The following is a 24404-nucleotide window of genomic DNA, read 5'->3' on the forward strand; positions in this document are numbered from 1 at the left end:
GAAGAAGAAAGTCTCCTAAGAAAACAGAGCCTTGTAGAGTCAATATCGGTGGCGATCTTTCCCCTTCCAAGACATCCCGAGTCATGAATGGCTTTCAGTGCCAATACTGAGCAATGAATAAGCCACACAGCACACAGAGACGGTAATGGCACTAGGGCAAGGACCAGTCACTACTCTGTAGAGTGCTTAACAGTACTATTTTATTCTAGTCATCTCTTAGTCACAGTAAATGTAATAAATTATATGATGGAAAATCGGGACTAATGCTCTTGCGAGAGTAGACATTATGTAATCTTATATTGACAAAGGTAAGTAATCTATGTATTTAAAGAGAAATAAATACATTTCCTAGGAAACCTCCTATTGAGAGAAGCAGCTTGATCATTAGGCAGTCTAGATTCTAGCCCAGGAAGCAAAATGGTTTAGGTCCAGAAACAGAAGACTAGAGATTCAAGAGCTGAAACAGCAGACAGTCTGTTCTGTTATTCATTATAAGAGCAGGCATTTATAGTACAAACTGCCTCAAAGCTAAGGACAGATAGAAAGGGCCACACGTAGGTAAACCTCTGTAAAAACCTGACAGTGTCATCTTCATAATAAGGTCTGGGGCATGCAATTACCTGTAGCTACATAAAACGAAACAGCCCTGTTGGGAAATTGTTACTGTTCCCACCAAACTGGTGATCAAAAAAAAAAGTCATGAGAAGGGAGGAAGAAAAAGAATTCTCTCCCCCTCTGCCCCCCAAACCAAGTCTCCCAGATTCTCAATGTTTTGTCAGTTTGCATTCCTGGATACCTGGACAGTGGTTAGACACAAACAGCCTACCCTTCAGGAATGCCCACCTTATCTCTGTACAGCAACTTTCAAGTCTCACAATTTCCAAGTCCAAGTTCAGTGTGCCTGTTGCACTCAACACCCTTAAATAAAATACACAGGATGGTTACAGGCCCAGAGAAGGTAAAGGTCTGAGCTGTAGCCAGGCCAGGAAACCCACAAAGGAGCAAAGCAGGAATCCATACATGTGAGCTTGGAACAGTGATGATCATTCCACTAACATATGAATAAGAGCTGTTTTTCTAAACACCATTCAAGATCACACCAAGGACAACAAACTATCCAGAAACTGGAACCAAAAGGTGGATGAACTGACTGAAATTAAGAAAATAAAAATATGAAACTCCTTAAATCCTGAGCAGTACTGGTTGGGAGAACAGTTACATCAAAAATTGGGTCACAGAGGTAAAGCAACACTTTTTTTTTCTGCACAGACAAAAGGGTGGCCCCTACACAGGATAGCTTGTGAAATTATTCTGAAGAACATCCTCATTATAGGTTCAAATTACAAACAAATCACCCTACTAAAGCACCACCCCTACGTATCAATTAGGAGAAAACTTGGTGGTCTGCAATGCAAGTTGGTTATATCTGGCCATTCAAGCCCTCTGCAGGTTATCAGTATATCCTCACAGGAGCAGAAGTAGTCTCAGGCTTACTTATGGTAAGTGCTGAAAGGCTGATGGACAACACACAGTACAAGGGCTGTCATCTTGGTTCTCAAGTCTATGTGCTCCTGATGCCATCCAAAGTGATAACAGCTCACACTTCTCATACAAGGAAACACAAGAATGGGGAAACCAAGAAGAAATGCGAGGGGTTTTCCACACTCCATACTACCCTTAATCAAGTGGGAAGGCAGAAAGAGCTAATGACTTATTGAAAAAGAGCCTTAAGCCACATGAGGCCTAGTGGGATACTTGACTTTCCAAAGTACTTCATCAACTGAACAATAAGCATGGGCCCACCGGGAGCAGAGGATTCTTTGCAAAAGCTAAGTCTAATTCTCCACCTTCTGATGAAAGAAAAGATTTTCTAGCATTACAGCCTGGACAACCTGTCATGGTAAATTTAACACAGATGGGAACTGTACCTATGACTAAATAAACCTCATGGCCCACTTGCCTGGGAAGCTACTGTTAGTGGTGCAAAGCACAGTGGATTTTTCCTTCTTTCTAACAGGATAACCTGACTGAAAACCCCACCAATACCAGACTCTTTTGCCCTTTTGTCTTGCAGCCTCCTCCAAGATGAAAATAAAATACGTCACCCTGTGCTGTTGAAGATTTCAATAATACTTGTTTCCCCACAAATGCCCACCTGTCTGAATTTAATCATCAATCAGGAAATCATCTGTGATTTTGTGCCAGCATAAGCCACACATCTTGTTATTAACAAACATATATATATGTTATAATTATTCAAAATAACTCCTATATGCCACATAAAAGAAATGATATAACATAAGCCATTGCTCATTATATGAAATAGTGAAGGAACACTGTAATATTGGAATATTAGGCAGATGGAACACTCTAATAGGACGCAATATAACAGGAGGATCAGTACCTCTCAGAATCACTAAACCTCTTACAATGACGTCAGTACCCATTCTGAATACTCTCACTTTCATCAAGAAGTCTGACTGAAGAACCCCTACAGTGGCCATGATCTCAAGCTCATGTTAAGTACACCAGAAGTATGGTAACATACTGTTAACAGGAGATATTTAAATTGTGATTATGCACAGAACAAAAGTGTACTCATTAAAAATCAATGAAGCTGGGAGAGAAACAAAACAGATGTTAATAGTTAATAAAGTTCACTGACTTTGGGAACAGCAGGAGAAGAACTAAAAATAGGATGTTGGATGATCAATGGCTCTACCTATGAGAGGACAACTGAGATTTCTGTCCACAACATTACACCAAACACTAAAGATATGAAACATTGTGCCTCTGAAGCACTGGACTTTTAGTACAATTTTGCATTGGTATAACCTAGTTTTGTAATCTGCCTCTGGGTTGACTGGGACACGGGACTATCACTGAAATTCAAAACAGGCATTTCTGAATCTAGCACAATAGCACCCACCACTCCTCACTTCACATCTGCCCTGACTGTAAAAGAGATAAAATTTCTGTCCCCTTAAAGTTCTAAAATTGGACTCATCAAATCCAGAACAGTGGCCAAAGAACCCTAACTACCATCTATTGTGATGCAGAAAAGATACACTATGCCTAGAAAGAGTGAAAAAAGATGATGAACATAACTGGTGGGTGTCCTGGGTTCAGCAGTAGCAGTCATGTTTTTTCCTTTGTGTTAACTGGTGCAGTGCTGTGTTTTGACTTCTAGTTTGAGAACAGCGTTGGTGAAGCCGATGTTTTCGGTTGTTGCTAAGTGATGTTTACCCTGACCAAGGACTCTGTGAGGCTCATGCTCTGCCAGGGAGGAGGGGAAGCTGTGAGGAAGCAGAGACGGGGCGCCTGACCCGGGCTAGCCGGGGAGGTATTCCATACCACAGCACGTCATGCCCGGGGTGGGGGGTAACTGGGAGTGACCCGGAAGGACAGGAGCTTCCGGGTGGAACTCGTTTTCTTGGCCGGTGGTATCGTATTCTCTTCCCTTGTTATTTTCCCTTATCATTGTTTTAGCTGATAGTAGCGGTGGTGATTTGTTGCTGGACTGTTCTTGTCTCAACCCGTGGGAGTTGCACTCTCTCGATCCTCCTCCCCGTTCCTCCGGGAGCGGGGAAGGGGAGAGCCCCGGTGCAGGGAGGGGGGAGACGAACACGGACCTTGATTGTTGTCAGCTCGGCACCACTCACTGGGAGTGAGTGAACAAGTTACCTGACTGGGTTTAAACCACGACAGTGGGATACCCTTATTCAGATGGTCATCAACAGCAAGAGCAACCGTGAATGCTTCATCCTTTTTTTGTTAGTTCTAACAATATTATGCTCATTGTTTATAATTTATAATTATTTTATATGTAAAGGTTTGGTACACATTGAAGCAAATACTCCTTGCTCATCATGAGGTATCTCCCAATAGTTTAATTAATAGTAATATTTTATAATGAAAGCTGTTTGCTTACCTCCAATCTGAAAGTGCCAACACAGTATATAATCAACATTAATTTTGGCACTTAAACTAAACAGCTTCTCAAATAATTGGACTCTTTCCACTGATCTGAAACACTCCACATATTTATGACAGAGGCAAGAGGTAACCATACCAGCACTCCGAGTCGATGAAGTGGGTTGACTGTAGTCACAGAGGGATGCGCTCAATCCCCTTAACCAAACTGGGTAATTTTGTTATGGGCTCCAAAAGGAGGTAAAGGCCTGAGCTGCAGTGGGGCCAAGAACTTCTCCAGGAAACCCACAAAGGAGCAGAGTAACACGGTGCACATTGATGCATATGAGCTTGGAACAGTGATCAGACTATAACACATGAATAGCAGGTGGCTTTTCCAAGACTCATTTATCAAGGAGCAGAGATAGCTGGAGGTACAAGGAGTCTCATGCATACCTTTCCATTTTATGCAATTTGACTACAAGCCAACCACTTCACTTCATAAACATGACAGCTTAAGTGAGCATTCTTTGAACTCTTCCTGCGAGGCAATGTGGCTCTACAGCTGTGATCCCCCTTTCAGGTGGGACAGATGTCAATTCTTGAAATTCCTTATCTGAGACTTAGAAATCCTTACTTACCCAAGGCATAAAGACCCCTTGTTTTCAACAGATTCCCAGTAAGCAACCGATAGCATGCTAAATTACTACTAATGAAATCCATATAGTTAAGTGCATTAGATGTAAACTGTTATCCAAGTCTGACCGGACTAAGATTGGACCTATCTGCACCCAATCTCCATCGAGAGTTTAGAAAGCAAGGGGGTCCACTCTGAACCTCATGAGTCAGTGCCGGGGTCTCCCTTACTCTTTTGCATCTCCAGTCTCTGTGTAATTCATTCTAACTTGATTGTAACTCAATTTCCCTTTGTGTGTTTCTTCCATGTATTAAGTAATAGAGTGAACCTTGCCATGAAGGTTTTACAAAAACATAATAAAACCAGTTTTGCTAATACCTTTGACTTGCAGTGATTCTTCAAACTCATTCATGACAATCAGCAAACCTGACTTGCACCTTATTCCAACCATCAAGGTCAATGATGGAAAAAATTTGGAACCAAGAGCAAAATTAAAATAAAAATAACTAAAATAATTATTTCTGAAAAAGCAAAAAGTGCATAAAATCATCTGAAATTTTGATGCAAATCTAATAGTATGAGGAAGCTCTTCCCTCTGGTATTTTCACAGCTCTAAGTGAAACTTGACAGATTTGGAACATCCAGCTAGCACTTAAAAGTTTTTTTCAGGTATCCCCTGACTGCACTACTACAGAAGAAAAGGTCAATCCTAACAAAGCTATCATCTAATCATTACTTCTGGAATAGTTACCCTAATTTCAGAGGAAAACAGTTTCATGGATGTTGTCATTCACCTCCACACAGCCAGGAATAATCTCTTATAGGAAAAATTACTAAACACAGAAATTAACCTTTTGTTTGTTCACTAGATTTGCATTACCTTGGTTGATTCAAAATTCACTGGAGCAGGAACTTTATGAACACTGCCCCATGGAAGCAAATTGAAGTCGCAATCACATTAGGAATTTGAAAAGCTAAAGTCATCCAATTCAGGCAAAAGAATGCATGGGTGACTAAAGCAGTTATCAAACACATCATTTAAGAAAATAAGCAAAAAGGTGAAATTAAGAGGCACATGGTTTTGGAAAAAAAAAATAAAGAAAAAGCAAAACCTATAATGATGTATGGATAAAAAAAAAAGCAAGGTAGATATAATAGTGTTATAATAGACCTCTTCGTAATTCCTTTACACAAGCCTTACTGTAAAAGCTTGTAAGCAGAACAAGTATTTCTAGGAAGCAGGCATCTCTCACTATGGTTTAAGGTCTGATACACCTGACTGACAGAAGTATTTTACCTCTTCTGAAAATATCTATTCTCAGACGCTTTCTGTGTGTAGATTCCTTTCACTTCAGCATACACAAAGCTTACAAATAAATCACTAATTTTCTCTTAGCAAAAGGTAAGATCAAAGAGTGCCAAAAGAGCAGACAGATGAAAATAAACAAACCCCCAGCATTTTCCAAGTACACAGGACTGGATAGGAGCGATTTAAGATTCAGTCATTATGCTGGCCAGTATGTCTGCACCACATGAAAGGAACAATCTGGAGCACAGCCTAAATAGTGTTAACAATTTTGGGCTTTATTTTCATGTAGCATTTTTCATTCTATGAATCACTCCTTGATTAGAAAGGGATCTTTGCATTTGAGATGTTCTTCATGCTCTACTCCAATTCTGAAATCTTCTCTTGATATCCTACAAATAGATGTCATCAGTGCTCTGACTTGGGAGGCATGTAAATAAAGATGATGGTCACCTGTGCAACATTTAACTCTTAGTTGCTTCACAGGGTTGCAGAGGAGCAGGCAGCTGTGCTAAGTCTAAAACAGAAGGCAGCAAGAAGGATAGAATACATAGTGCCGCGCCTGACAGAGGGCAGCAGGAGATTTCGAAGCTGTCCAAGTTCTGGAAGAATTGATCGTACCTTCTTGTTATCTGCTGAACTTTGGAAATGTCATTGAGTACTGAAAATCTAGCAAAGACAAGACGCTTCCCACTATTTTTCTTCAGTCCAAACATAAAATCATGTTATTTAATGAAAAAAAAAAAAAATACTTGAAATGTTATACCTGTGGTGGGAAGAGCATGAGGGAAGAAGAAAGAAAAATTTTAGTTGCAAAAGCCTGCAACTGAACTTTCTCTTTTGCTAAAATCTTCAAAGTCCCCAACTACACACCTGAGCAGCTTGATCATCAGTTCTCATTTTGCAGAATAGGATCAGTGGCACTGTAAAATTCACCTCTGATAAGGAGCTGGTCTAGTTACTACACTTCTATGAAAGGATTGTGACAAAATTAGAGATTTGAAAAATATGATACTCAGGTGCTACTGGCACCCAAATATACAGATAAGCATTGCAAGATGCAGGCATTTCTACTGAGGGGAAAGCAACTGAGAAAATCTAGCACTCTGTGTAGTGGAGAGGGTTGCCCAAAACTCTCATCTACGAGTGAGCGCTGGAGCTGTATTCATTGAAGGTACAGTGTCACATCTAACTTGAATATTCTTACTAAAATGATGATTTTCACACTTTTAAAGTGATTTTTTTCCTGATCTCGTTGAAAAGAGGATAAAAAAGAAAAGTTAGGAACCATTGCAGTGTTTAGTACAGGGTGCGGTCGGGTTTTTTTTTAGTTAACACCCTGAGAAATGATTCTGCAGTTCAAAACTACAAACCAAGACCTAGACACTACATTTGAACATGAGAAGAAAGAAGAAAAAGAGACATCATAATTTCTCATGATAAAATTTTCCATTACCAAAAGGTTGATCCCTTTTAAACCTGGTGATGCTGTAAGGTACAAAGCTGATGCCCAGCAGGGCTGTTACAGTTAGGAGAGGCTATGACAACAAGACAAAAAAAAAAAAGAAGGTGAAGTGCGAAACCAGATTAGCAATGAGAAGATCGCATGAAAAGTGCTGACAGGAAGCACAGAAAGCACGGAAGAGTGAAGAAAACTTTCAAGTTAGGAAAAAGATTCAACAGCTTGAATCTGCTACTGCAAATATCCCCCATCCCTCTCCCTTGGGAGGGCGTCATTTTTAATTTCTCCAGACAAATCCCGTTACTCAGCAGTTATCATGTTTTGAGCCCTCCCCAGGAGATAGGGGAACAGGCATTTCACACTACTGGTGCAATCCATTTCTGGGCAGACTTGCCAGCCACTGTGGTTTCTGGGATTCATGCCAGCAGGGATAAGTCTGCTTGTCAGTATAAATCCCATGTATACATAGGCCATAAACTGGTGCCAGCACTTTTTTTTTGGTTTGCCCTTCCATCCCTATTCAATGGAGCTCTCCCATTAGCTTGTGCTTTTTTCCTTTTACATTGAATTGTCCTTGGAAACCATGAGGGTTTGTAAGTTCAGGGAAAGAGGAAGAAAAATATAGCATGGATTTGAACTCTTTTTGCAGACCTTGTGAAATTCAGTGGTGGTTCAGGAGGCTTGAAAACCCCCAAACTCCACAGGAATCCCTCAGTGCTACTCACGTTACAAACCTGACAGAGCTGCATTTTATTGGATATTACCCTCACCTGGTGCAATTTTTCTTCTTAGAATTTTCCAGAGGACTGGGGCAGTGTTTTTTGGTGCCAGAAGCTGGAATTTGTACTTGCTACCCACACAGAAGAATCTGTTTGCATATGGTATTTATGCTGCTTTTGTGTGACATATGTTTGCATGTCTCACTCCCAGAATGGGAAGTCTCAGGCAGTGGGGAGGAGGAGGAACAGCAGGCCAAAGCCTTCTGCTTTTGAGTGGAAGAGTTATGAAGCTCCAAATGGTTTCATTTTTGTTTTTCTGAAGAAAAGGATAAACAAGGGCAAAGTATAAAGAGGAAAGAGGTAGTGGCGAGTAGGAGGACTTCATGTAAGATATCTGTGTGTGCATGTGTGTATGCATACATATGCATATATATATACACACACACTCCCATCTTCATAAGAGGCCAGTCTCAAGAATCCAACTCCCAAGAGTTTCTCTAACTCCCAAATGTTAGAAGTATGAAAAAATAAAAATAAAAATTCAAACAAAGCAACAGCAATCGCACTAGAGATGGTTCCTTGCCAGATTTGCTGCTGATTGCAGTAACCTCACAGAAGTAAGTACCTCTCTGCTTTCTCACAGCCCTTTTAATCACACCAACTTTTATTTATTTCAGTCCAGTGGCAGGGGAGATAGATAAACAGGAAAAAAGAAAAAGAAAATAAAAAATTATTCACAGAAAATGAGAGCAGTCAAACAACTACTTTTGAGTCATTTCAAGTAAATACAGCTTTGGTCATTTCATTCCAGCTGTTAAAAGAAAATTTAAGTGTTTTTGAAGGTGGTTTACACAATGCAACACCCTCCGCAAGCACTTCTGGCACAAGGCCCGGTGCCATAAACACATACGTACACATTTAATGTTATTACTCTGAATCACACTTCCAGCACAGCTATTCGTATCAGTAAGGCTAGACAGTGTAAGTGTTTTCAGGGTGAGTGGAGGATCACTCTACTCCCCACACCAATGAAATCTAAAGGAAACTCATTGGATTTACAGACCTCCCCCTTGATCATTTTATGCCTTACATTGCCACTTAGGCTATGGCAATAGCTTCATTTCATAGGAGAGCTGTGGTGATAGCAGTTACTGTGATGCCCAAGAAACTGATGTGGTGGGTGTCACATGAATTTTAAAGAGACATCAAACACACAAGTTTCACAGTGTAAGGACAACACTGTTTGAAGTCCTTTCATAACTGGAATTGCCCTCTGTTGGGATCTCTTCATGTGTTAATCAAATTTTGTACTAAAAGTTTTTCTCAAAATATCCATTGCCGCCAAGACAGAGTTCATTTGGTTTTTGTTTTGGTTGGTTGGTTTTGGTTTTTGCTGTGTTTTTATTTGTTCTTTGTTTGATGTTTTGTTTTTTTTTTAATAAATTACATATTTTGATGCTTTTCAACAGAAATAGAGGGTATTCATATAAATTTACCAAAAATTACCATTAAAAGACCAAAGCTTGTGAAATTCAAGCTGTGTGGTGAAACTTTCCACACTTGCTATCTAACCACCTATCAGTTGCAGAGACATGTAGGAAAGAAGGGGTAGGTGACTTGAAGGTTTGAGGGTTACTAAGGAGAACTTATAGCCGAACTCTTCAAACTTTATCAAACTCCTACCAATGGCAACTATTGTAAGGTAAAGAAGGCAGGGGAAAGAGACTTTGTGATGGGTACAAGGCACAAGAATAAGCAGGGAGCAAGAGCACATAATGGAACTTTTCTGCGGCAGGAACATCATTGCTGAGAATGGAAATACAATTGCATTCAGCAGTGAAAAGCCTCAGAGAATATATTTAAGAGCAGAAAGGTTTGTGCTGCAAACCAGATGTACTGGAAAGCTTCCTACAATCCCTCTAGGGATCATCAGCAAGGCAGGAGTGCAGCAGAGGAGGAGGAGAAGCAATCCAGTTCTTGTATGTATCAGTGATAAAGGTATCTGGAGTGAGTTGAGAGCCATTAATTCCTCCCTAGCCACCTGCACCAGTGGTATCAGAGGCAAGTGTCAGCAGTGTGTGATAGGCCAGGCCCATAGAAGACCTGTCTACCACTTGCCAAAAACCTAGTTTTTCAGAAACATTTGGAAGGGCAAAAGCATTCAGTGGGGACTGTCTGGGGACTGCTGGAGTAAATGCCATTCCAGCTTAGCTCTTGCTTTGCAATTTAATCAAGGATGTTTGTGTGGCTGATCTGGGCCACTTGTGGCAAGATAGCATTATACATTAAAGCTCTACCCACCATTATCCCACAGCTCTTTTACATGCAGACTTGCTCCGTAGAGTGAAGGGGAAAGTGGGGTATTTCAGCGCAACACTGGAGTATGCACTTCTGCATGCCTGGCATTCACGTAACTGGAGCAGCTGAGAATGGTGGTACTGAAGAAAAGGAAAAGAATATGTTTGGAGACAAGAGAATTAACTCAAAAGGAAGGAGGAGAAAATGTTTACACCTGCTTTATGACACAGATGACAGCCCAGTGGAGAACCTGTTTACTTAATAAGCTTGCTCCATCATTTCTTCCCCTATCCAGAACTCTACTTCTTAATCTCTCAAAATCCCTCTATCCAGGGATTCTTTCTCTCACATTTCTTCTCTGGTACATGCTTAAAATCCTCTCTATATGTTTTTTATCCTCTTTATTGCCTTAACTTGGACCATTTTGTACTATAGCTTTTTCCCTGCAATCACAGATAAGCAGTGAAAGATGATATTGAATGTTTTGTTCACTACAACATCTTCCAGCAAACTACAGTTCCATGGGCTGGCTAATGAAGTCTGTGCACCTTTGTACAATAGCAAGAGTTATTGTGCTACTCCACAGATTGTGGACAGAGAACATTTCAGATTTTGTTTTTACCAGTGCCTTTCATCCATACCTTTTCTGGTTTAAAATCTACTTTTTTTTTTTTGTCTGCTATCCAGCTGTATCTATATTGGGTTTGTGCCATTATCATTCTCAGGTTTGAATGCTCTCCATTTGCAAATGAGCATTTCAAATGAGTGGGAGGTATGTTAGGTAGGGTGAGGACAATATCTTCCTTTCTCTTCGAGATCTTGCCAACAGAACCATATGTAGGCTGGGCTGATTCCAAAAGTCTCTTAAGCATACGGAACACCAGTTTACACTGCATTCAGACCTCCCGCTCGATTTGGTATGTTGGCAGAGCTCCCACCACAAGCACCTCATTTCAGAGTCAGAATTCTTTCTGACATTACAGCTATTAGTCAAAGCCTCACATGTGATACCAGGAACATATTTTGTTCTACAGTTAGTGATGCAGGCTATTAAAGACAGCCAAGTTTAAATTACAAAGTATAATGAAGAATTGTTGCCACTACTTTTTATTTTATGATGATGCTGACAACATTAACTTCAACATTGCTGACAAAAGCGAATCCAAGAGGCAAGTATGGGCATGAAGATCACTCCAGGCAGATGCTCAAACTTTGGAAGTGAACTGCAATGTGATCTATTTCAAAGCCTTTTATAAATGAAGCTAAACTGTTCTCAATGACACTAAACTTGGAAGAGGACAAGGCACAACTGGCAGACTGGTACATTCTCCAATCTGTCTGAAACTGCTATCCAGCATTTAATCTGGAGTCTATATACTACATGTAATGAAGCAACCTTGAAGTCACTCAGTTTTCCTTAGAGCAATAGACAGGAATGAGCCAATGCTGCAGTGTGAAATGGGGCATTCATACCTGAATCCCACTTTTCTAATTGGTTTTCTCTCTATGACTGTTCACTCTTTCAATAACTCCCAAAATGTAAAGTGTTGAAAAATACCACTCCAGGGTTGAATTGCATCCCACAATTTCATCTCTGCATAGTGAAGTACCTATCTGCAGTTACTACAAATGAGCATTCCTGCATGAAATCAGGCAGTGTTGATGTACTCCAAATGAGAATCTGCAGCAGCCTATATCAAACAGTTCCATATATTGAAGAACAGCACATTAGGTTTAAAGACAGAGTATATTTAAAGAATCAAGGTAGCATCAATTGCGCTTAGGATTTTTTCCTATCAATTTTTCATATTGTAGCCTGCCACAGAAGGCATCCTGGAGTATTTGTTTTGAAAGACTGAAACTGTTTTCAAAGCACAGGTTATGGCAAATTATATACAAGTAGGAAATGCTGAGGAAAAACATCTTTCCCAAGATTTAGGATTACGCCCTCTCCACCTTCCAAAGGTTGTGGGTATGTTTGTTGTTGGTTCCTGTTTTCCTACGATCTCTGGTTTTGAAGGCTTTTCCCATGGTCTCTTTTATTTGGCTCTGTTCTGGTACTCTGAAAACAGTCCTGAGCTTCAATTCCTTTTTCTTTTAATTATTCCAATGTAGCAGGTGCAATGTCAAAGGATATGTTTTCTGTATTGAGGGAAACTATTAGACTACTTTGGCCCAAGTTCTCATGGCCAGAAAAACATGGTAGGGGAAGTGAATTCACATGAAAATAATTCAGGTTGAAATAAACTGGATTTTTGTACAGGCAACACTGCAGCATATCTTTTCTTTACCTTTCTTGGACTAGTTTCACTGGTGCTCTCTGTCACACAAAAGACTGTCTAATAGCATTTCGTACTCATAAAGCTGTGCTCCTAAGAGGTTTACAAAACCTGAATTAAGACTTAGTGTAATATTGGGAGTGGTGATCCAGTCTTTCAGTTAGGAGATAATAGCTTGGAGACTTAGCTCACTGTATTTTTGTATGTCTCTTTGGGCAAATCATTTAGTACTAGGCCCATAAAGATATGGAGGCAGTTAATTCACCACTGAAACATATGGTAAGATAGACACCAAAATTGAAGCTCTGTGTTCAAAGACCTCTGCAGATCTCAGACAAATGAGAACACATAAATAAATGAATAAGACATACTCACAACCTATGACACACATAGGTTCCCACAACCAAAAGCAAAGAAAGGAATTATATTCCATTTACAAAAAAACAGAAACAAAGCCAAGAGAATCAAGTGACTTGCCATTACAATAGAGGTTTGGAAAACCCATTGCCTCAGAAAACATAGTAGTCTCCTGCTCCTTTGCCTGGTGCTTATTGTGCTCCATATCTAATGACCTCTTCTTCACTTTTTCTCTATTCAGTAAAACATGCCCTTTTAAAATTTATTATATACCAACCAGCTATACGCATTTACCACTAAGAATTACAAAGAAAAATAACAAAAGCTGAAATAGTTCTTGGTGTCAGCACAAAAGGTTTACATACGCCTCTGGCCTTTCATCCAGACAGAGTATCACTACTCAAAGACAGCTCTTCCCTACAAAATGCTGTTTCTACAGCAGGAAGTCTTCTCAGTCATATAAAGTAAGCCAGGAGATAAGTGTTATGTAGCTATCTATATATGCCACAAACCACATAACGTTTAAATTGCTGCAAAAAGAAAGGGGCAGGGTGGAGGACCAGTAAAAGGAAAAACAATTTTAACTCAGTTTTTATGGAATAATTTGTGGAATCTGGATCATTTTATTACATTTTCCTTTTTCATTGTAATTGCCATTTATGAAAATGGGCTGCGCTTACTGCTCTCCAAGCTCCTGTCACAGCAAGACACCCATGAACTAAGGAAAATAGGCAACACATCTGATGCAAACAAGAGAAAATTAGCAGAAAATTGAAATGCCAAGGCTATGGGGGCTGCCTGTTTTGGTTGTTGTTGATGATGATGATAAGACAGTTTGTTTGAAGTTCTTTTGCCACATTACCACAAGATTTGTTCTATAAGTGTTCAACTGGAACTTTACCACTCCCCCCGCACACACGAATTAGGTTATTTCTCTTTTTACCTACTGTATTTTATGTTAAGGCTGTTGCATGTGAGCACGATCAATACAGCTTGTGACGGGGTAGTAAAAGGCATATTTAAAAGCTGTGCTTATTAGTGGATTTTGTGCAGTACTTGCACTGGTTTTATTTAGGCAGTTTAAATATGAAGCAGAGGAGATCTCCGAGTCTGCAGTCTTCTTGTTTTACATTGAAGTCTTGCATTTTGCTCTATTAGTCACCTAGCATTTTTACTGAACACCATACAATATGCTTTCAAAACACTGAAGTTAATGCTTGAAGTTGTGTGAAAATCTCTAGCTCATGTTCCTGTTCACACATACAAACACACACGTCCCTAGCTGCTAGAACTGGCATGATTCACCATTGGTCCTATAGAGAAGAAGAAAGTGGAAATAGTCTTTTCTGTAAGCTTTATTCCCAAGGCTTTGGACAGCAGAAATATATACAAATGGTATCTCATCTGGCCTGCTGTCCCAAACAACAGCAGTTCCTCTGACCAAAAAAGTGGTTTCTTTAAGGTCACGAAGCAAAGTCTGGCTCTCTATTGGCAAGGTGCTACTAAAAAACTTGATAAAACACTGTCATTTCAAATGACAGAGGAATTCAAATTCCTCTGTTCTTTAAGAACTTAGTTCTTTAAGAACTAAGAAATAAAATACAAACCCACTTCATAACAATATGCAGTAAGCTACAACAATATTTGTATAGTGATCTGCAAGATATTCAACAAATACTTTGATTTTCCAAGTGCCAGCAACTATGTTGCAGCCTCATTGTCTAAAGCCTTTCTGAGACTTTTCTTGTTCCATGGCCTGGGTTTATTTTGTTCTATGTTTGTACAGTTCTTAGCACAGTGAGAACTAGGTGAGCAACAAGGGCTTGCAGGTGCTAGTGCAGTACAAAGTGTAAGTAATGATAAAGTGTGTACCCAGATTAGATTTATTGAACTTGTAAATATAGTCTGTTCTGTACAGACTGTTCTGCACCAGAGCTAACTTGGGAGTCAATATCTGAAGAAAAGTCCCAGTAGAGCGTCTGTATTTTATCTATTAGAACATCTTATCCTTCAGCTGTGATCAGTCCTTCATGGGAGTAAACTTCCAAATAAGTTCAAACTTCTTTTGATATTTTTTTTTAAACTATCACATTATAATTGCTGTAATGTTCCCTAGTGCCTGCCATTTTGTACTCTAATGATACTTCTCAAGTGATCAAAGGCACAAAGCTAAGTACACCCTCTGGGGAAAGGAATGTGTTTCCCAGCTTCCTGCACTGCACCTTTTAGTCTCCTGTTGTCTTTTATTATTGAAATCAGCCATTAGAACAGTCTATGCTGCACTGAACATCATCTCACACAGTGGCATGAGATTATTATTGAAAAAAAAAAACAAACCCCCAAAACTGTTCAAAGGAAAGAGAGAGTAAAAGTTTACTGATAAAATGAAAAGAATGGAACTTCCATCTTCCTAACAGATGATGGTGTGGATACATGCATTTCCACCTGCTTTTAAACCACAACTGTAATTTTCCTACAGCTTCGTAAAACAGGCATACACTGCACGTGTGTGCACGTGTTTGCATGTGCATGTGTTGGTGTTGTGTTGATATAAAAACAAGGAATGGAAAACAAAAAGCACAGAGTGGCAAAGTACTACAAGTCTCCCAGTCATTGTATCGCATGCAACAGTCACACGATCACTCCCCGTCATTTCTGGACTCTGACACTGGCCACTAATGATATGAAGATTAACTCCTCCCTGCTCTGTGCAGCTGATTCACAGTGTCAGACTCATCAAGACCTGTGGGCACAGGCCCAGTTCCCAATATGCACAGATCAAAGAAGTTTCATTCATTGTAAGTGAGATGCACAAGCTCACTCTAGAGAAGTACAAGCTGGACATGTCTTTTCTACAATTTAACCAATAAGCCATAAGTGAAATCTGCCTTAACTGGACTTAAACATTATTTTTAAAGCTTAGTCCCAGCTTGATATTCCATTCTCGAAGAGGAAAAACCTACCTAACAATCTCATGGAAATCTCCTGCGCAGCAGCAAACAGAAACTCAGCAAACAGAATTGGAAGGGACCTTAAAGATCATATAGTTCCACCCCACCCTGCCACTAGACCACATTGCTCAAAGTCCCGTCCAACCTGCCCTTAAACACTTCAAGAGATGGGGCATCCACAGCTTCTCTGGACAACCTGTGCCAGTGCTTCACTACCATCAGTAAAGAATTTCTTCCTGATGTCTAATGTAAATCTCCTCTCTTTCAGCTTAAAGCCATTTCCCCCTGTCCTATCACTACATGCCTTTGTAAAAAGTCCCTCTCCAGATTCTTTGTTGGCCCCTTTAGGTACTGGAAGCTGCTCTGAGGTCTTCCTGAAGCCTTCTCTTCTCCACACTGAAGAAGCCCAGCTCTCTTAGTCTGTCCCCATAGCAGAGGTGCTGCAGCCCTCTGAGCATTTGTGTGGCCTCTTCTGGACTTGCTCAAGCAGATCCATGTCCCCCTTGTGCTGTGGGCCCCAGGGCTGAACTCAGCACTCTAGGTGGGGTTTCACAAGAGCAGAGTACATATTGGGACTGAGGTAACTGGGGAAGTCTATCAAAGGGAGCAAAAAGCCCCACCTACTTAGACAAAACCAAATAAACCCAAAAACCCACATCCGCACTTAAACTCCTCCTTCCCCCCCTAAAACCACTACACATCACCATTCTTCACACATTAGGAATTACTCACTGTAGATGTTGTTTTATATGGGCATAGTCTATTTTATTCTGTCAAATCCTTCGAAAATTCTGAGCTATGAAACTTAAGCAAATATACTTCCCATAGTCCATTAAAAAAGAGCCTGAAGTTATTCTTAAAACACTAATTATTTTCTCCTGTGGGAACTGGGGAATAGCTGAACCACAGACTATTATACAGCACCTTAACACTAGCAAAGGTTCATGATGAAACTGAAAATATCATTATTTCTTGTATGATTCCAGTATGTCTTCATTTGTCAAACTGATCACAAAAGTCAATAAATCAGAAAAGCTAGTAGAATCTCTGTAAATATAAACTAAAAGCTGTAGCCCCTTTGACCCCACTTTGTATTACCAGAATTCCTAACAATAAATACAGGGTATGACAGCATCAGTGAGCTTTGTAGCCTCCCTATGGACACTAGCATAGCAATATGTAACCAGAAGACATTACTTAGCACCTGTGAGAAAAATTATTAGCTCAAAGGAAAGACTAGAAAAAATAAGACCAAAATGCACTTAAATAGGATTAGGTAAAGGAGAGAACCCATGGCACTTTGCAGTCATAGGCTGGTAACCTTCATTAATCACAAGGGAACGAATGTAGAGCAAAAGATGAATTGTTCATTAAACCAAACCTTGGCCAAAATGTTAAATAATAGATAACTATAGCACACTCAATACCAAACCAGCACAAGATGCATATAATTCTATAGGCTATTTGTGAGAAGATAAAAGAAAATGATGTCCCACCGGAGACTTCTGAAAATTAATGAGACTGTTGAATATTCCCATAGCTGAGAGGTTGCGGTGGCTTGTTTTTTATTTTACAAGATGGATTGCAAGTGTGCTTGAGCAAAATGCACAGTCATTTTTATATTCTGCAGACTTAAATCCAGTGGCATGAGATGCAAGGAGATAAACCAGGTTGTAGACATGAACCTTCAATCAAAATGGGACAATGTATTTGAGCACTTGTGCATTTCCACACCACTATAAATCTCCACAGTATTTCACCGCAGGTCTTTGCTATTGTTTTCTCACTTGTATTTCTGCGTGATTCATTATAAACACAATAAAACAGCCAAACAAACCAAAGATTAAAAAAGCAATTTTCTTCATTCTGTGGTGTTTCATGGCAGCTTGCAACTACCATTAATTTTTTATCTATTTGACCCTTTTCTCTTCAATAACTATGCCCCCTCCCCCTTTTTAGTGATACTTTCAATTAAATGGAAATCAGCTAATCTTCTTGTTCTTTTGGTTGCTTCCTGATTTATTTACATATTACCATTAATAACACTTCCAAAACAACTCTGGAAGCAGAGTTTCTTCAGTTTGTAAATACCTTACATTAATGTAGTCTTTGTGAGTGATGCTTTAAGGTTGCTAAAAGACTTTAGGCATAGAAACAACAAATAAGATACAAGCAAAAATAACACAGCTCTCCCCTATGCCTCCCTCTCCCTTGATCCTGCCAATATACCTCACACCTGACACAAGAGCTTGATTTTCTATGGTACATTGAACACTTCACTAGCGAAGGCCAACAAGGGTGCCAAGTGTTACATGGAAAACAGTCCATAGAAAAATTGACTAATACTCCAAAACCTCATTTCGTTTAAACCACTCAGTAACAATCAACTGATAACAACCTTCAGTCATTACTGTTCTTGTCCCAGAGTTGAATAAGCAGCTGCTTCAAATTGGATACTAAATCCACTTTCTAGCCAACAGATCAATTTGAGGTCTTCTACTAAAAGTGCAAAGGATTAAAACACACCATACACAGTCAGCATTTGTTAGGAGACATTCAAAACAATAATTCTAGAGAAGACTTCTTTACGGGGTGAAACTTTAAAAACCGCAACAACAATATACACAGCTATTTATAACTCATTCATTAGTTGCTACCTGGTAAGCCAAATCTTCTTAGGAATACCATGTAAGAAGAGATCAACTTTCACCTCAAACAGAAAATTTTATAACAAGAGCTAAAAAGTCTTACCAAAATGAAGCAGCAGTGCTGAAACCAGCTTTGTAGCAACCCTTTGAGAAGCACAGCTACTTGTCTCTGCAAATTTAAAGGCACAGCCTAACAGAGGCATGCTGGGTAAATTGTAACAGTCTGGTAATTATCCCATTTTTATTAAGGATGGATGCTATAGTGAGGAATTTCACTTTTTTAAAGCCAGTTCAATTTTTTGTGACCAGGAATTTAAACAAAGTGCTCCAGTATTGGGAACTTTAAAAATTTTGTTCCTATCCCAAGAGTGAAGCTACAAATCAGCCACTGATGAAACTCCAGACTTGCCCCTGGCTCCACCCTGATGGATGTAAATTTATTACAAGACCAAGTGAGTTACAGCCTCTTTGAGTATCTATAAACAAGATCATTTTTATTTGCCTAATTGCTCAATAAGGAGTGAAGGAAACGGATTAACTCTGCCATGCTCCTCCTCTGTACTAGCCAGATGGAGATTGCAAAGCATCCTGCAATTCTGTATAGAATGCGAAGGGAGTGAGGGAAAATGCAGTGGGATGCTGCAGAGCACATGGGCTTTGCAGTCAGGAGCAAGAACGATTGCATGCACCTGTGAAGATGATAGGAATATTGCAGACAGCTGACAGTATATTGTACCAAAACCTGCAAGAACATAAAGACTCAATTTAAGGAAAAAAAAACAACAAACCAAACCCAACTAGAAGTGTCATTTATATGTCCTTGTCATGGTTTAAACCCAGACACACAGCTCGTTCACTCACTCCCCCCCCTTCTTGCCCTCCCCCTGCTCCTGGAGGGATGGGAAGGAGAATCGAAAGAATGCAACTCCACAGGTTGAGATAAGAACAGTTTAGTAACTAAGGTATAACACAAATCACTGCTGCTACCACCAGTAATAATAATGATAAGAGAAATAACAAGGGAAGAGAATGCAACAACTCACCACCAGCTGACCGACAACTCACCCCACCCTGCCCAACCAAGTACTGACTGATACCTAGTTCAACCCCACAGGGACCTAGCCCTTCCGGGTAATTCAGTTACATCCTGGGCATGACGTGCTGTGGTACGGAATACTTCTTTGATCAGTTTGGGTCAGGTGTCCTGTCTCTGCTTCCTCCTGGCTTCCCCTCCTCCCTGGCAGAGCATGAGGCTCACAAAGTCCTTGGTCAGCGTAAACATTTGAGCAGTAACTACAAACGTTGGTGTTATCAGCACTGTTCCCAGGCCCAAAGTAAAAACCACAGAGCTGCACCAGCTACTAAGAAAGAGAAAAATGACTTCTACTGCTGAACCCAGGACAGTCCTAGAGTATTCAAAACATTTGGATGTAACTAGCAGACACAGCGCAAGACCCAGGGGAAATCCACACATTTCTGGGATAAAAGTTGGAGGCCAAACATTTCCACCTAGGGCTCACAAAACACCTATACTGAGACAACTCAATGTCATACAAGGAGCCTTGAAGAGAATATGTGGCTCTTCATGGAGAGACATAAGGTTCGGTCTTGTCTGCAAGTTATGTCTTGATCTGAAGATAGCTCTTTATTGGACTACACATGAGACACATGCATCTGGACTAGGAAGCCAAAGGCAGCAGCAGCAGCATCCCTTGTTTGCTACTGGCAGCAGGAACAGCAGTGCCTTTGTCTTCCCTGAGCACATGTACACATTTTACATGTATTGGTGATTTTTGTTTTAACCTGCATTGGCCATAAAGTCAAATCTAAAAAGTTTGGAAGTTGGAAGTGAGTGATTGTATTAGAGTGGGCGAGAAGGAATTGAAGAGTAAAAGTGACCTTCTTACTGACAATCCAAGAAATTGCCATATTTACTCAGCTCAGCAGAGCAAATGATGGCAAAAACCAGACCAGATCCTCCACTAGAGCATAACAGCATCACACCACTGACTGCAATATACTTTAACATAATACCCATGTAGCTGGACTCTAATGGATTGCAGCCACATTACACCACTAAGGATCTTTATCCGGAGGGAAAGACTAAAACACTGACCAACTTCACAGTCTCAGTTTCATTTTATCCTGATTTTGCTCCAGTGTAAATGTCTTCAAACATACAAAACTGCTGAGAACAAGTACAGTATATTTTGCAATACAGTATTAATAGACTTACACGATCTCTCAGACATTAAGTCAGGTGTGTTATACGGATAAATATGCTGACCCTATAGTGACACCAGTAATACATGTGAGATAACAAATGCTGCATGCTGGGTTTGAAAAATAGCTGGAAAGGCAGAGGGAAATCACTGTGTGAGGGAGGTGATGCAAGGCCAACTGTCTCTGGGTAATACCCCACTAGACAATGACAGACTAAGGAGGTACTTTTTAAAAGAGACCCTCCTCCTCTCCCCAGTCACAACACCTGGCAAACAGGAATTACAAGCACTGGTGACTTCTCTGTTTTGCTTTCATGTATAGCACCTTCCCTCCAAAATGGGGTCTGGTCAAATTCTTACCTTATTTTGTGTATGAGGGTGCATGGAACGATTTTCTGTGGTCCTTATGAAACATTCCATTAGCCCTAATATGGAATCTTTTCCACTGACTTAAAACTTTGTTTAGTCTTTGAGTTGGGTCAATTTTTCAACAAAAACCTAAACTGAAAATCTCCAAATTCTTCTTTTAAAACATTTCAGCTTTTCTATATGCTAACCAGTTTCTGGCCTAAACTATTCTCTGAATTCAACCTGAAACTGGAAGTAGTTTGATCTCCTCAATAAACAATTGTGAATTTACTATTCATCAAGAAAAATTATCACTTGGATTTTGTTACCAAGAAACCTAAGGGAGAGGAATGACACAGCAGTCATAGGAATTGCATGCTGTGGCATTGAAAAGAAAGAGATTTATAAAAAAATATTGTTAACAAACACTAGTCCCCCTGGCATCAAGAAATAAAAAGGGGGAACAAAAGCCACCCACAAATTAGGTACAAGGTAGCCATCATCTCAGATTACAGCAAGAAAACTAGTTCATACTAAATAACAGGAGGACTTGCTAGGAAAATTAGAAGGTATATAACACAAAGAATGGATGTGAGATAATAGCATCACACCAAGAATTACATTCATTTAATTTGCATGAAATCCTGAAAGATCCCAGCCTAGCCTTGCTGGGATAGATTTTTATACTGATGGTCAGCAGATAGTGATATTGCCATGGGTAAGGCTGCAAAAAAAAGGAATCAGTTGTAATTCATGCTGCTTCTTCATCCTGAGAAACATAACCAGTAGGTTAATAACTCAAATTTTACCTGTGTAGAGTCTGAGTTTTCCCATTCTTTTTTGATAGTGCCAATGACAGCAGAAGTTCATTTCTTGAAGTCAAGTACTTTGTGTAAGCAGCTAAATATTTAGAGGTGTTTGGAGCTTATGAAATGTGAGGATGCTCAGTGTGTGGATGGAAAGGCTGCAAGGACATCTTATTCCACAGTATTTTGTTATACCAGATGCTGGCAAAGCAGAGGCAAAGCAGTGTGGCAACGAATGCGCATTGTTTTGCTGCAGATTTGGCCTGTTCTTCATTCACTGAAACCCCCACAAATTCCTGTGTTCTTGCCCCGAATTTTTCTTTTTGCTGTTGAAACACCTCATTTGTTTGTGTTGGGTGTTCTCAGTTGGCCAACTCTTGCAAGGAAACGTGACTGGCACAGTCCCTGATGGATGAGGCTGCCTGCACCACGTAGCCAAGCTGCGGGGCTGAGGGGCAGAGGGACAGTCTGCAACGCAACGTGGTTGCAACACTGGGAGAGGTTCTCCACGATCCGCTGCTGTGGCAGGCTAAAGGGCAGCTTTTATTCCTTCCTTCCCCACCAGATGGGAAGGGACACTGCTGGCCCTACAGGAGGTGATGGTGAGGGGAGGTCTCTGTGCCACCTCAGGCCTGTGCTCCACCAGGGACCTCTCTGGGGAGAAGGGGCCATAAGGATACATGTCCTTGGGGTGAAACAGCACTTCATCGGCTTCAGGATCCACAGGGAGCCTCACACTTTCCTGACACTATGGGCCTGCAGGTCACTATGTCCTCCTGGTAGAGCCCATGAGAGCCTTACAGAAGAGAGAGGGTGCCTGCCACTAAGGCCCAGTGAGGTGCTGGGAAAGCAGGAGTGACCCGCAGGTACAGCTCAGGGGACAGTCTGTCCTTCAAACCCAGCCCCTGCCTCAGCCTGAGGAAAGCACCGAGAGGCACTGACTGAACCCCACATCGCCAGGGGGGAGGTTTGTTCTGAGTGTCTCACAGAGCATGGATCACCTGCCAGGGCTGCTTCACCTCTGGAGAAGTTGTCTTGCAGCTCATTGTAGTGCTGTCATCAACATCACCTGAGGGGCTGGAAGTCTTTCCTGAGGCAGCTGAGCCAGGCCAGGGCCTGCCTTAGGGCAGCAGGGCCCGCCTGATAACCGAGCAGGATCAAGCAGGTTACCATTTACCACAGATCTGCCCAGCAGCACAGCCATGATTTATACAGATAAAATAGGAACAGAAGTGCTCCTCTGACTGTGCCTTATGTGCTCACAGGGCCAGGACACTTCAGCGAGGTGAAGGAAGGGCTGCGGAGACGTCTTCACCAACCTGAGCCTGGTGCAAGCAGCCAATGTGCCGGCTCCAGTCTGATTACCGCTTCCCCAGCCCAGATGGTGTGCGGGAGAGCAGATGCTCTGTGATCCCTTGAGCTCCCAGACAGGGTCACCTCTTCTATGTGCTTCTGGGTCTGGGGGAAAAGGTGACCCCGACTGGGGCCTGTTTTACCGTTGGCAGCAGACCAGCGACTGCTCTCTGGATGTGCTCTGCTGATTCAAGTTTCAAGCAAAGCAGTAATAATTTGCTTTGTCTCCTGATGACCAGTCTCGTTACATATGCTACTCTCCTCTTCACTACCATAAGCCACGTTTTATACCATGAGGGCCAAAATCCTTTTCTACCCCTTTTCTGACTGTGTACATACACATCTAACCAACTAAACAGATGATTTTGCAGAGCTAGGAGTGAAGAAGAGGAAAGGGAGACAAGATAGGCCCTCCATGCATGCCACTATACTCCAGCTTGTCTTTCTTGGGCTGGAACTCACAGGACAGAAACTACAAAAGACACCGAGAGTGCTCTAATTTCATCTCTAAGTCAAATCGCAGAAAGATCTCTTCTTCCGCCATGCCAGAGAATCATTTATCCAAAGTGATGTTAGAAGCCTCTGAGTGTTAGGAGATGTTTCCCTATGCCCAAATTCACTTGCAGGAATGACACGTTAGACCTTTTTGCAATTCACAGGACTTGTGGAGAAGAGTTTAACTCTTTTATTTTTATAGCTTCCAATAAAATACTGGTCATGTCTGTGTGATCAGCCATCAGAGTGTCTTGGGTACATGGACCCAAGCCACATGACAGGCTGGCTGTCCAGCATGGACAAACATACCCAAACCTCTCTCAGTGGCAGCTCCTGCTGCTGCAACAACTCAACAGTGGCAAATACAGAGCAAGTGTTACCTAGAACCCCCAGATACATATGGCTTGCTCTATATGTGTTATGAAAAATGTCAGAATTCAATGCCATGGAAGACAGTCTGCATTATGCATTATCCAAAAGTCTACAGATTAATATCATCCTCTCTGTCTATATAAAAATATGCAACTGTACATATTCCTTAAGACAAAGCTCTTTATCTTCATCGTAGTAGAGCTGTTGTGATATAATAAGGTTTTTTTAATTTTATGAAT

At 40.8% G+C, this 24404-nt stretch overlaps 1 long non-coding RNA gene across 1 annotated transcript in view; it reads right to left on the reverse strand.

The window, feature by feature from the left end:
• Positions 1-24404, reverse strand: part of LOC130592758 (uncharacterized) — a 154243-nt gene that overhangs the window by 127419 nt on the left and 2420 nt on the right. The window lies entirely within an intron of this gene.

This window comes from Pezoporus wallicus, unplaced genomic scaffold, assembly GCF_028554395.1.
Source record: "Pezoporus wallicus isolate ANWC-B61680 ecotype Strahan unplaced genomic scaffold, APGP_CSIRO_Pwel_v1 contig_3952, whole genome shotgun sequence".
NCBI classification, from domain to species: Eukaryota; Metazoa; Chordata; class Aves; order Psittaciformes; family Psittacidae; genus Pezoporus; species Pezoporus wallicus.